Source organism: Panulirus ornatus, chromosome 69 (genome assembly GCF_036320965.1).
Source record: "Panulirus ornatus isolate Po-2019 chromosome 69, ASM3632096v1, whole genome shotgun sequence".
Lineage (NCBI taxonomy): Eukaryota > Metazoa > Arthropoda > Malacostraca > Decapoda > Palinuridae > Panulirus > Panulirus ornatus.
Window position 1 is genome coordinate 1,365,932 of NC_092292.1, and position 13,808 is coordinate 1,379,739.

General features: G+C 38.2%; 2 protein-coding genes across 2 annotated transcripts in view; one reads left to right on the forward strand and one right to left on the reverse strand.

The window, feature by feature from the left end:
- The window catches only part of SiaT (beta-galactoside-a-2,6-sialyltransferase), a 73,141-nt gene that overhangs the window by 52,162 nt on the left and 7,171 nt on the right, over positions 1–13,808 (reverse strand). The gene's annotated exons all lie outside the window — the stretch shown is intronic.
- Positions 1–13,808, forward strand: part of LOC139747584 (exosome complex component RRP45-like) — a 137,093-nt gene that overhangs the window by 4,772 nt on the left and 118,513 nt on the right. The gene's annotated exons all lie outside the window — the stretch shown is intronic.

A 13,808-nucleotide genomic window follows, 5' to 3' on the forward strand; every position in this document is an offset into this window, starting at 1 on the left:
AACATCGTTAACAATAAGGAAACATAAGAATGCACACTACAACATCCTTAACATTAAGGAAACATAACAATGCACACTACAACATCATTAACAATAAGGAAACATAACAATGCACACTACAACATCATTAACAATAAGGAAACATAACAATGCACACTACAACATCATTAACAATAAGGAAACATAACAATGCACACTACAACATCATTAACAATAAGGAAACATAACACTGCACACTACAACATCATTAACAATAAGGAAACATAACAATGCACACTACAACATCATTAACAATAAGGAAACATAACAATGCACACTACAACATCATTAACAATAAGGAAACATAACACTGCACACTACAACATCATTAACAATAAGGAAACATAACAATGCACACTACAACATCATTAACAATAAGGAAACATAACAATGCACACTACAACATCATTAACAATAAGGAAACATAACAATGCACACTACAACATCATTAACAATAAGGAAACATAACACTGCACACTACAACATCATTAACAATAAGGAAACATAACAATGCACACTACAACATCATTAACAATAAGGAAACATAACACTGCACACTACAACATCATTAACAATAAGGAAACATAACACTGCACACTACAACATCATTAACAATAAGGAAACATAACAATGCACACTACAACATCATTAACAATAAGGAAACATAACACTGCACACTACAACATCATTAACAATAAGGAAACATAACACTGCACACTACAACATCATTAACAATAAGGAAACATAACAATGCACACTACAACATCATTAACAATAAGGAAACATAACAATGCACACTACAACATCATTAACAATAAGGAAACATAACACTGCACACTACAACATCATTAACAATAAGGAAACATAACACTGCACACTACAACATCATTAACAATAAGGAAACATAACAATGCACACTACAACATCATTAACAATAAGGAAACATAACAATGCACACTACAACATCATTAACAATAAGGAAACATAACAATGCACACTACAACATCATTAACAATAAGGAAACATAACACTGCACACTACAACATCATTAACAATAAGGAAACATAACACTGCACACTACAACATCATTAACAATAAGGAAACATAACACTGCACACTACAACATCATTAACAATAAGGAAACATAACACTGCACACTACAACATCATTAACAATAAGGAAACATAACACTGCACACTACAACATCATTAACAATAAGGAAACATAACACTGCACACTACAACATCATTAACAATAAGGAAACATAACACTGCACACTACAACATCATTAACAATAAGGAAACATAACACTGCACACTACAACATCATTAACAATAAGGAAACATAACACTGCACACTACAACATCATTAACAATAAGGAAACATAACACTGCACACTACAACATCATTAACAATAAGGAAACATAACACTGCACACTACAACATCATTAACAATAAGGAAACATAACACTGCACACTACAACATCATTAACAATAAGGAAACATAACACTGCACACTACAACATCATTAACAATAAGGAAACATAACACTGCACACTACAACATCATTAACAATAAGGAAACATAACACTGCACACTACAACATCATTAACAATAAGGAAGCATAACAATGCACACCACAACAAACTTAACAATCACTTCGATAATATAGGTTAGGAAATATAATCCAGTAGCCAGCAAGCAGGACTGTGTGTACAGGACATAGCCCATGTGTGTGTGTGTGTGTGTGTGTGTGTGTGTGTGTGTGTGTGTGTGTGTGTTGTGTGTGTGTGTGTGTGTGTGTGTGTGTGTGTGTTGTGTGTATGTGTGTGAAGCACCTGGGAGTTAGTATGGTACCTCACCCTTCGTCATCAGTGTCCCATAATACAGCACAGTAGAGAATGTGTAGCTGCTGGTACATTTCATGTATAATGAGATGTGTAGCTGCTGGTACATTTCATGTATAATGAGATGTATAGCTGCTGGTACATTTCATGTATAATGTGTAGCTCATCTCTTGCTACATACGACAACTTGCTGCTAACTTGGATGACTACATCTAGGGAAGCAGTTGATTGAGAAGGTACACAAGAAACCATTATAGATGGCACCATAATTAAGGGAAATAAGTGTCAGGGAAAGGCCAAGGACTATAAATTTCACCGTTTTGGAAGAGAGAAGAGTCGGGGCTCATTAACAAGAATGATAAATGATGAGGTAATTATCGACAATATACGATATCTGAAGACGTAACGATAAGTGGAGACATAACGATAACTGAAAACGTAAAGATAAATGAAGATTTAACGATAACCGGAGACGTGACGATAACTTTAGACGTAACGATAACTGGAGACGTAACGATAACTGGAGACGTAACGATAACTGGAGACGTAACGATAACTGAAGACATAACGATAATTGAAGACGTAACGATAACTGGAGACGTAACGATAACTGAAGCTCTGACGATAACTGTGGACGTAACAATAACTGATGATGTAACGATAACTGGAGACGTAACGATAACTGAAGATGTAACGATAACTGGAGACGTAACGATAACTGAAGATGTAACGATAACTGGAGACGTAAGGATAACTGGAGACGTAACGATACCTGAAGATGTATCAGTGTAAAACTCCTTCACCATGACCATAGATTATACATATATTCATTATTATCATTATTACTATTATTACTATTATTATTATTATTATTATTATTATTATTATTATTATTATTATTATCATTATTATCATTATTATTATTATTATTATCATCATTATTATTATTATCATTATTATTATTATTATCATCATTATCATTATCATAATACTTTGTCGCTGTCTCCCGCGTTAGCGAGGTAGCGCAAGGAAACAGACGAAAGAATGGCCTAACTCACCCACATACACATTATATACATACACCTCCACAAACGCACATATACATACCTATACATTTCAACATATATATATATATATATATATATATATATATATTTTTTTTTTTTTTTCATACTAATCGCTATTTCCCGCGATAGCGAGGTAGCGTTAAGAACAGAGGACTGGGCCTTTGAGGGAATATCCTCACCTGGCCCTCTTCTCTGTTCCTTCTTTTGGAAAAAAAAAAAAAAAAAAAAAAAAAAAAACGAGAGGGGAGGATTTCCAGCCCCCCGCTCCCTTCCCTTTTAGTCGCCTTCTACGACATGCAGGGAATACGTGGGAAGTATTCTTTCTCCCCTATCCCCAGGGAATATATATATATATATATATATATATATATATATATATATATATATATATATATATATATATATATATATATATATATATATACGTACACAGACATAAATATATATACACATGTACATAATTCATACTGTCTGCCTTCATTCATTCCTGTCGCCATCCCGCCACACATGAATTGACAAACCCTTCCCCCACACGCGGGCGAGGTAGCGCTAGGAAAAGGCAACAAAGGCCACATTCGTTCACACTCAGTCTCTAGCTGTCATATATAATGCACTGAAACCACAGCTCCCTTTCCACATTCAGTCCTCACACAACTTTCCATGGTTTACCCCAGACACTTCACGTGCCCTGGTTCAACCCATTGACGACATGTCGACCCCGGTATACCATATCGTTCCAGTTCACCCTATTCCTTGCAAGCCTTTCACCCTCCTGCATGTTCAAGCCCCGATCACTCAAAATCCGTCCACCTCCAATCTGGCCTCCCATTCTTGTTCCCTCCACCTCTGACACATATATCCTCTTTGTCAATCTTCCCTCACTTATTCTCTTCATGTGACCAAACCATTTCAATGCACACTCTTCTGCTCTCTCAACCACATGCTTTTTACCACCACACATCTCTCTTAACCCCCCCCCCCCCCACTACTTACTCGATCAAACCACCTCACACCACATATTGTCCTCAAACATCTAATTTCTAACACAACCACCCTCCTCCGCACAACCCTGCCCACGCCTCGCAACCATATAACATTGTTGGAACGACTATTCCTTCAAACATACCAATTTTTGCTTTCCTAGATAATGTTCTCGCCTTCCACACACTTTTCAACGCTCCTAGAACTTTCGCCCCCTCCCCCACCCTGTGACCCACCCCCGCCTCCATGGTTCCATCCGCTGCCAAATCCACTTCCAGATATCTAAAACACTTCACTTCCTCCAGTTTTTCTCCATTCAAACTTACCTCCCAATTGACTTGTCCCTCAACCCTACTGTACCTAATAACCTTGTTCTTATTCACATTTACTCTCAGCTTTCTTCTTTCACACACTTTACCAAACCCAGTCACCAGCTTCTGCAGTTTCCCATCCGAATCAGCCACCAGCACTGTATCATCAGCAAACAACAGCTGACTCACTTCCCAAGCTCTCTCATCCACAACAGACTGCATACTTGCCCCTTTCTCCAAAACTCTTGCATTCACCTCCCTAACAACCCCAACTACAAACAAATTAAACAACCATGGAGACATTACGCACCCCTGCCGCAAACCGACATTCACTGAGAACCAATCACTCTCCTCTCTTCCCATTCGCACACATCCCCACATCCCTGATAGAAACTTTTCACCGCTTCTAACAACTTGCCTCCCACACCATATACTCTTAATACCTTCCACAGAGCATCTCTATCAACTCTGTCATATGCCTTCTCAAGATCCATAAATGCTTCATACAAATCCATTTGCTTTTCTAAGTATTTCTCACATACATTCTTCAAAGCAAACACCTGATTCACACATCATCTACCACTTCTGAAACCACACTGCTCTTCCCCACTCTGATGCTCTGTACATGCCTTCACCCTCTCAACCAATACCCTTCCATATAATTTCCCAGGAATACTCAACATACTCATACCTCTGTACTTTGAACACTCACCTTTATCCCCTTTGCCTTTGTACTATGGCACTATGCATGCATTCCGCCAATTTTCAGGCACTTCACCATGAACCATCCATACACTGAATATCCTCAACAACCAGTCAAGAACATGGTCACCCCTTTTTTTTTTTTTTAATAAATTCCACTGCAATACCATCCAAACCCGCCGCCTTGCCAGCTTTCATCTTCCACAAAGTTTTCACTATCTCTTCTCTGTTCACCAAACCATTCTCCCTGACCCCTCTCAATTTGCACACCACCTCGACCATAACACACTATATCTGCCACTCTATCATCAAACATATTAAATAAACCTTCAAAATACTCACTCCATCTCCTTCTCACTTCACCACTACTTGTTATTACCCCCCCACCCTCATTTGCCCCCTTAACCGATATTCCCATTTTTTTTTTTTTTTTTTTGTCTAACGCGCTTAGTTTACCTCCTTCCAAAATATCTTTTATTCTTCCTAGAATTTAATGATACTTTCTCACCCCAACTCTCATTTGCCCTCTTTTCACTTCTTGCACCTTTCTCTTTACCTCTTGCCTCTTTCTTTTATACATCTCCCAGTCATGTGCACTATTTCCCTGCAAAACTCGTCCAAATGCCTCTCTCTTCTCTTTCACTAACAATCTTACTTCTTCATCCCACCACTCACTACCCTTTCTAACCTGCCCACCTCCCACCTTTCTCATGCCACAGGCATCTTTTTTATATTATACTCTGTCGCTCTCTCCCGCGTTAGCGATGTAAAGCAAGGAAACAGACGAAAGAATGGTCAAACCAACCCACATACACATGTATATAAATAAACGCCCACACACGCACTTATACATACCTATTCATTTTAACGTATACCTATATATACATGCACAGACATATGCATATATACATATGTACATATTCATACTTGCTGCCTTCATCCATTCTCGTCGCCACCTCGCCACGCATAAAATGGCACCCCCCACCCCCTTTCACCTGCGCGCGCGAGGTAACGCTAGAAAAAGACAAAAAAGGCCACATTCACTCACAGTCTCTAGCTGTCATGTATAATGCACCGAAACCACAGCTCCCTTTCCACATCCAAGCCCCACAAAACTTTCCATGGGTAGTGATAATACACTGAAGGATGCAGACTAATAATAACACACTCAAGGATGCAGACAGTAATAATAAAACACTGAAGGAAGCAAACAGCAATGATAATACTAAAGGAAGCAAACACCGAATGTAGCAGTGAAGAAAGTAGACACTAAATACAACAATGAAGGTAGCAGATAGTAAAGACGAAATACTGAAGAAAGCAGACAGCAAAGATAATACTAAAGGAAGCAAATAGCAAAGATAATACCAAAGGAAGCAAACACCAAATATAACACTGAAGAAAGCAGACACAAAATATAACGTTGAAAGAAGCAGACAATAAATATAATACTGAAGGAAGCAGAGAGTATAGATGAAACATTGAAGGAAGCAGACAGTAAACACGAAAAATTGAATGAAGCAGACATTAAAGAAGAAATACTGAAGGAAGCAGTCAGTAAAGATGAAATACTGAAGGAAGGAGACTGTAAAGATGTAACAATGAAGGAGGCAGACAGTGAAGATGAAACACTGAAGGAAGCAGACAGTAAAGATGAAAAACTGAAGGACACAGACAGTAAACATTAAATACTGAAGGAAGCAGAGATTATAGATGAAACATTGAAGGAAGCAGACAGTAAACACGAAAAATTGAAGGAAGCAGACATTAAAGAAGAAATACTGAAGGAAGCAGTCAGTAAAGATGAAATACTGAAGGAAGGAGACTGTAAAGATGTAACAATGAAGGAGGCAGACAGTGAAGATAAAACACTGAAGGAGGGAGACAGTAAAGATGAAAAACTGAAGGACACAGACAGTAAACATTAAATACTGAAGGAAACAGACAGTAAAGATGGAACATTGAAGGAAACAGACAGTAAAGATGAAATACTGAAGGAAGCAGAGAGTAAAGGTGAAATACTGAAGGAAGGAGACAGTTAAGATGAAACACTGAAGGAAGCAGACAGTGAAGATGAAACACTGAAGGACACAGACAGTAAACATTAAATACTGAAGGAAACAGACAGTAAAGATGGAACATTGAAGGAAACAGACAGTAAAGATGAAATAATGAAGGAAGAAGACAGTAAAGATGAAACACTAAAGGAAGCAGACGGAAAAGATGAAGAATGAAGAAAATAGACAGTAAAGATGAAATACTGAAGGAAGCAGACAGTAAAAATGAAATACTGAAGGAGGGAGACAGTTAAGATGAAACACTGAAGGAAGCAGACAGTAAAGATGTAACACTGAAGGACACAGACAGTAAACATTAAATACTGAAGGAAACAGACAGTAAAGATGGAACACTGAAGGAAACAGACAGTAAAGATGAAATACTGAAGGAAGCAGACAGTAAAGATGAAATACTGAAGGAAACAGACAATAAACAAGAAATGCTGAAGGAAGCAGACAGTAAAGATGATATACTAAAGGAAGGTGACACCAAAGATGAGACACTAAAGGAAACAGACAGTAAAGATGAAACAATGAAAAAAACAGACAGAAAAGATGAAATACTGAAGGAAATAGACAGTAAAGATGAAACACTAAACGAAGCAAACAGTAAAGATAAAACAATGAAGGAAGCAGTCAGTAAAGATGAAACACTGAAGGAAGCAGACAGTAAAGATGAAACGCTAAAGGAAGCAGACAGTAAAGATGAAACACCGAAGGAAAAAGAGAGTAAAGATGAAACAACGAAGGAAGCAGACAGTAAAGATGAAGAATTAAAGAGGGTAGACAAAAATGAAACACTGAAGTAAACAGACAGTAAAGATGAAATGATGAAGGAAGAGGACAGTAAAGATGAAACACTGAAGAAAGTAGACAGAAAAGAAGAAACACTAAAGGAAACGGACTGTAAAGATGAAACACTGAAGGAAGTAGACAATAAAGATGAAACACTTAAGGAAGTAAACAGTAAAGACGAAACACCGAAGGAAACAGACGGCAAAGGTGAAACACTAAAGGAAGCAGACAGTAAAGATGAAACAATGAAGAAAACAGACAGTAAAGTTGAAACACTGAAGGAAGTATAAAGTTAAGATCAAACACTAAAGGAAGCAGACAGTAAAGATCAAAAACTGAAGGAAGGAGACAGTAAAGATCAAATACTGAAGAAAGCTGACAGTAAAGATGAAATACTGAAGGAAGGAGCCACTAAAGATGAAAAATTGAAGGAAAAGAACAGTAAAGATAAAACAATGAAGAAAACAGTCAGTAAAGATGAAATACTGAAGGAAGCGGACAACAAAGATAAAATACTGAAGGAAGCCTACAGAAAAGATGAAACACTGAAGGAAGCAGGCAGTAAAGGGGAAACACTGAAGGAAACAGACAGTAAAGATAGATACTGAAAGAAACAGACAGTAAAGATGAAACATTGAAGGAAACAGACAGTAAAGATGATATACTGAAGGAGGCAGACAGTGAAAATGAAACACCGAAGGAAACAGAATATAAAGATAAATACTGAAGGAAGCACAGAGTAAAGATGATATACAAAAGGAAACAGACAGTAAAGATGATATACTAAAGGAAACAGACAGTAAAGATGATATACTAAAGGAAACGGACAGTAAAGATGAAACAATGAAGAAAACAGACAGGAGATATGAAACAATGAAGAAATCAGATAGTGAAGATGAAATACTAAAGGAAGTAGACAGTGAAGATGAAGCACTAAAGGAAGCAGACAGTAAAGATGTAATAGTGAAGGAAGCAGACACTAAAGATGAAACGCTGAAGCAAGCAGAGAGTAAAGATGAAACACTAAAGGAAACAAACAGTAAAGATGAAACACTACATGAAACAGACAGTAAAGATGAAACACTGAAGGAAGCAGACAATAAAGATGAAATACTGAAGGAAGCAAACAATAAAGATGAAATACCGAAGGAAGCAGACAGTAAAAATATAACACAAAGGAAAGCAGACAGTAAAGGTGAAACACTAAACGAAGCAGACAGTAAAGATGAAGCACTGAAGAAAGCAGACAAAAACGATGAAACACTGAAGGAAACAGACAGTGAAGATGAAACACTGAAGGAAGCAGACAGCAAAGATGAAACACTAAAAGAAGAAGACAACAAAGATGAAACAATGTAAAAATCAGAGAGTAAAGATGAAAAACTGAAGGAAGTAGACAGTTATGATGAAACACTAAAGGAAGCAGACAGTAAAGAATAAACAATGAAAGAAGCAGAGAGTAAACATGAAACACTGAAGGAAGCAGACAGGAAAGATGAAACACTGAAAGAAGCAGACGGCAAAGATGAAACACTGAATGAAGCAGACAGTAAAGATGATATACTAACGGAAGAGGACAGCAAAGATGAAACGCTAAAGAAAACAGACAGTAAAGATGAAACAATAAAGAAAACAGACAGATAAGATGAAATACTGAAGGAAATAGACAGTAAAGATGAAACACTAAAGGAAGCAAACAGAAGAGATAAAACAATGAAGGAAGCAGCATTAAAGATGAAATACTGAAGGAAACAGACAGTAAAGATGAAACACTAAAGGAAGCAGACGGTAAAGATGAAACACCGAAAGAAGCAGACGGTAAAGATGAAACACTGAAGGAAACAGAGAGTAAAGATGAAACAATGAAGGAAGCAGACAGTAAAGATGAAGAACCAAAGTAGACAAAAATGAAACACTGAAGTAAACAGACAATAAAGATGAAACAATGAAGGAAACAGACAGTAAAGATGGAACATTGAAGGAAACAGACAGTAAAGATGAAATACTGAAGGAAGCAGACAGTAAAGATGAAATACAGAAGGAAACAGACAATAAACATGAAATGCTGAAGGAAGCAGACAGTAAAGATGATATACTAAAGGAAGGTGACACCAAAGATGAGACACTAAAGGAAACAGACAGTAAAGATGAAACAATGAAAAAACAGACAGAAACGGTGAAATACCGAAGGAAATAGACAGTAAAGATGAAACACTAAAGAAAGCAAACAGTAAAGATAAAACAATGAAGGAAGCAGTCAGTAAAGATGAAACACTGAAGGAAGCAGACAGTAAAGATGAAACGCTAAAGGAAGCAGACAGTAAAGATGAAACACCGAAGGAAAAAGAGAGTAAAGATGAAACAACGAAGGAAGCAGACACTAAAGATGAAACACTGAAAGAAGTAGGCAGTAAAGATGAAACACTGAAGGAAGCAGAAAGTAAAGATGAAATATTGAAGGATGTAGACAATAAAGATGAGATACTGAAGGAAGCAGACAGCAAAGATGAGATACTTAAGGAAGCAGTCACTATAGATAAAATACTGAAGGAAGGAGACAGTAAAGATGAAACATTGAAGGAAACAGACAGTAAAGATGAAACACTGAAGGAAGCAGACAGTAAAGATGAAATACTAAAGGAAGCAGACAGTAAAGATGAAACACTGAAGGAAGCAGACAGTAAAGATGAAATACTGAAGGAAGCAGACAGTAAAGATGAAACACTGAATGTAGCAGACAATAAAGATGAAATATTGAAGGAAGGAGATAGTAAAGATGAAATACTGAAGGAAGGAGACAGTAAAGATGAAATACTGAAGGAAGGAGACAATAAATATGAAACACTGAAGGTAGCAAACAATAAAGATGAAATAGTGAAGGATGGAGATAGTAAAAATGAAATACTGGAGGAAGCAGACAATGAATATGAAATATTGAAGGAAGCAGACAGTAAAGACGAAACACTGAAGGAAGCATACAGTAAAGGTGACACAATAAAGAACGGTGACAGTAAAGATGAGACACTGAAGGAAGGAGACAGTAAAGATAAAACACTGAAGAAAACAGACAGTAAAGATGAAATAGTGAAGGAAGCCGACTGGAGCCGACCTTAGGGCGTCTCCTCCGTCAGTAGATGTTCCAACGTGACTCCTGACGTTCCACCTTCCTGGCGGGTTTCATTGTGGCGCCTCCCTCATCTCTGACGTCCACCTTCGGCAAGACTCGCGTGAGACATCACCTCCGGCCACGCCCGCCCGCGGCATCCCTAGCGCCTCTCCAGCAACCCAAGCACTAACAGGAAGCCGCCGCACACGCCAGGAGCCGCCACACCCACCTCCTGCTACAAGAGCAGCCTGGCACGTGTTCCTGCTTCATGTGACGCCTACCATCACCAGCATCACAGGACCCCTGCCAACCCTGCCTCATATGTCTCAACCTGCCACACCTGACCTTTCCTGACCTCCTGCACCGCCTGCAGCTCTTTTTTGATGTTCAAGTCTCCAGTCATGGACAAAAGTCCACATCAAAGCCGGATCAAAATCAAAATTTAGAGAGAATTATGAAAAAAAGGAGGGAAAGTATTTACGAATTTTGGAGGAATGGAAGACATGTCTTTTGAAATGAGCGGCAGGTCAAAGTTATTGGGAAAGACATGAGAAGGCAGAGAGTTCTAAAGCTTCGACGTGTAGGGAAAGAAGCAGGTATCAAAACGGCCCACCCTTGAGTTGCCGATGGCCACACAATAATCATGTGAGGCAGCAGCTTGCCAAGTATTGCGTGGTCTAGCTAGTGGTGTAGGCACACAAATAGCCAGCTCTCGGAAGCTAATACCAAAGTAATACTTAAACAAGAGGGAAAGTAAACCAACATTGCGACGTAAGACAAGGGGGTCAAGTTTGGAAGTTAGCCTTGGACAGTTCATAAGTCGGACCGCTTACAACTCAACTCTGTCAAGTAAGGATACAGAGCTAGAACCAACTCAGATGGGAGAGCAGTACTCCATACAAGGACGAAATAATCCCTTGTATAAACAGAGCAAGTGTTCAGAAGAAAGAAATTTTGACAACTTAACAGGACACCCAGTTTCTTACAGGCAGACTTAGCTATTCCTGTAATGTGGGGTTTCCAAGAGAGAATGAATGTTACAGTAATTCCAGAGATGTTTACTGAATCAAGAGGTGGAATTACAGAACTGTTAATGGAGAGACGGAAGTTGTAAGGAGTTCTCGATAGAGAGATGGGGTAGGAATTAGATCTTGGAGGCATTAAACTTAACAAGATTTTGTCTACCCCACTGAGATATCCTGTCCAAGTCTGAGGTTATTGAGGAAGCTGTGTCAAGACGAGATGCAGATCGAGTGAGAGAAGGAGCACAATTGAAGGATGTAGATGAATGCAGTGTTGAGTCGTCAGCGTATGAGTGCACTGGATTATTTGTAGAGAGGAAATCGTTGAAAAAAGGAGGAAAAGTGTAGGGGACAGAACAGAACCTTGCGGGACGCCACTGTTGATGGAGAAAAGGGGGAGGCTGATCCATCAACAACCACAGAGATAGATCGACCGGAGAGGAAGCTAGATATGAAGGAGCAAAGTGAGGGAGGGAAGCCAAAAGAAGGGAGCTTCGAGATGAGACCCCGATGTCACATCCCATCAAAAGCCTTAGATATGTCAAAGGCAACCACATATGACTCCAAATTCACCCTCAACTCACTTTATATATCCTATCCAATAAAACATTATATTGCTTAACGTGTTTTCGTGTCCTCTCTCAGATATTCCGCTCAAATAAGATCCTACCAGAATATCCCGCTAAAAAGCAAACAGTGAAGACAACGCTGAAGGAAACAGACAGTAAAGATGGCATTCTAAAGAAAGCAGACGGTAAATACAACATTGAAGGAAGAAAACAATAAAGAGAGCACTGAAAAAGCAGACAATAAAGATAACACAGAAGAAATCAGAGTAAAGATAAAACACTTAAGGAAACAGTAAAGATGACACACTGAAGCAGGGAGTAAAGATGAGAAGGAAGCAGACAGTAAACCTGACACATTCAAGAAAGCAAACAGAAAAGAAACACTGAGGGAAACAGACAATGAATATGATACAATGAAGGAAGTTAACAGTAAAGTTGACACAGTGACGGAAGATGATAATAATATTGACACACTGAACGAAGCAGACAGTAAAGTTCGCACAGTCAAGGAAGATGATAATAATACTGATACACTGAAGGAAGCAGACAGTAAAGTTGACACAGTGAAGAAAGATGATAATACTGAAAAACTGAAGGAAGAAGACAGTAAAGTTCACACAGTGAAGTAAGAAGATAGTCATATTGAAACACAGAAGGAAGCAGACAGTAAAGTTCACACAGTGAAGGAAGAAGATAGTAATATTGAAACACAGAAGGAAGCAGACAGTAAAGTTCACACAGTGAAGGAAGAAGATAGTAATATTGAAACACAGAAGGAAGCAGACAGTAAAGTTCACACAGTGAAGGAAAAAGATAGTAATATTGTAACACAGAAGGAAGCAGACAGTAAAGTTCACACAGTGAAGGAAAAAGATAGTAATATTGAAACACTGAAGGAAGAAGACAGTAAAGTTCACACAGTGAAGTAAGAAGATAGTCATATTGAAACACAGAAGGAAGCAGACAGTAAAGTTCACACAGTGAAGGAAGAAGATAGTAATATTGAAACACAGAAGGAAGCAGACAGTAAAGTTCACACAGTGAAGGAAAAAGATAGTAATATTGTAACACAGAAGGAAGCAGACAGTAAAGTTCACACAGTGAAGGAAAAAGATAGTAATATTGTAACACAGAAGGAAGCAGACAGTAAAGTTCACACAGTGAAGGAAAAAGATAGTAATATTGTAACACAGAAGGAAGCAGACAGTAAAGTTCGCACAGTCAAGGAAGATGATAATAATACTGATACATAGAAGGAAGCAAACAGTAAAGTTGACACAAAGAAGGAAGAAGAGAGTAATATTTAAAAACT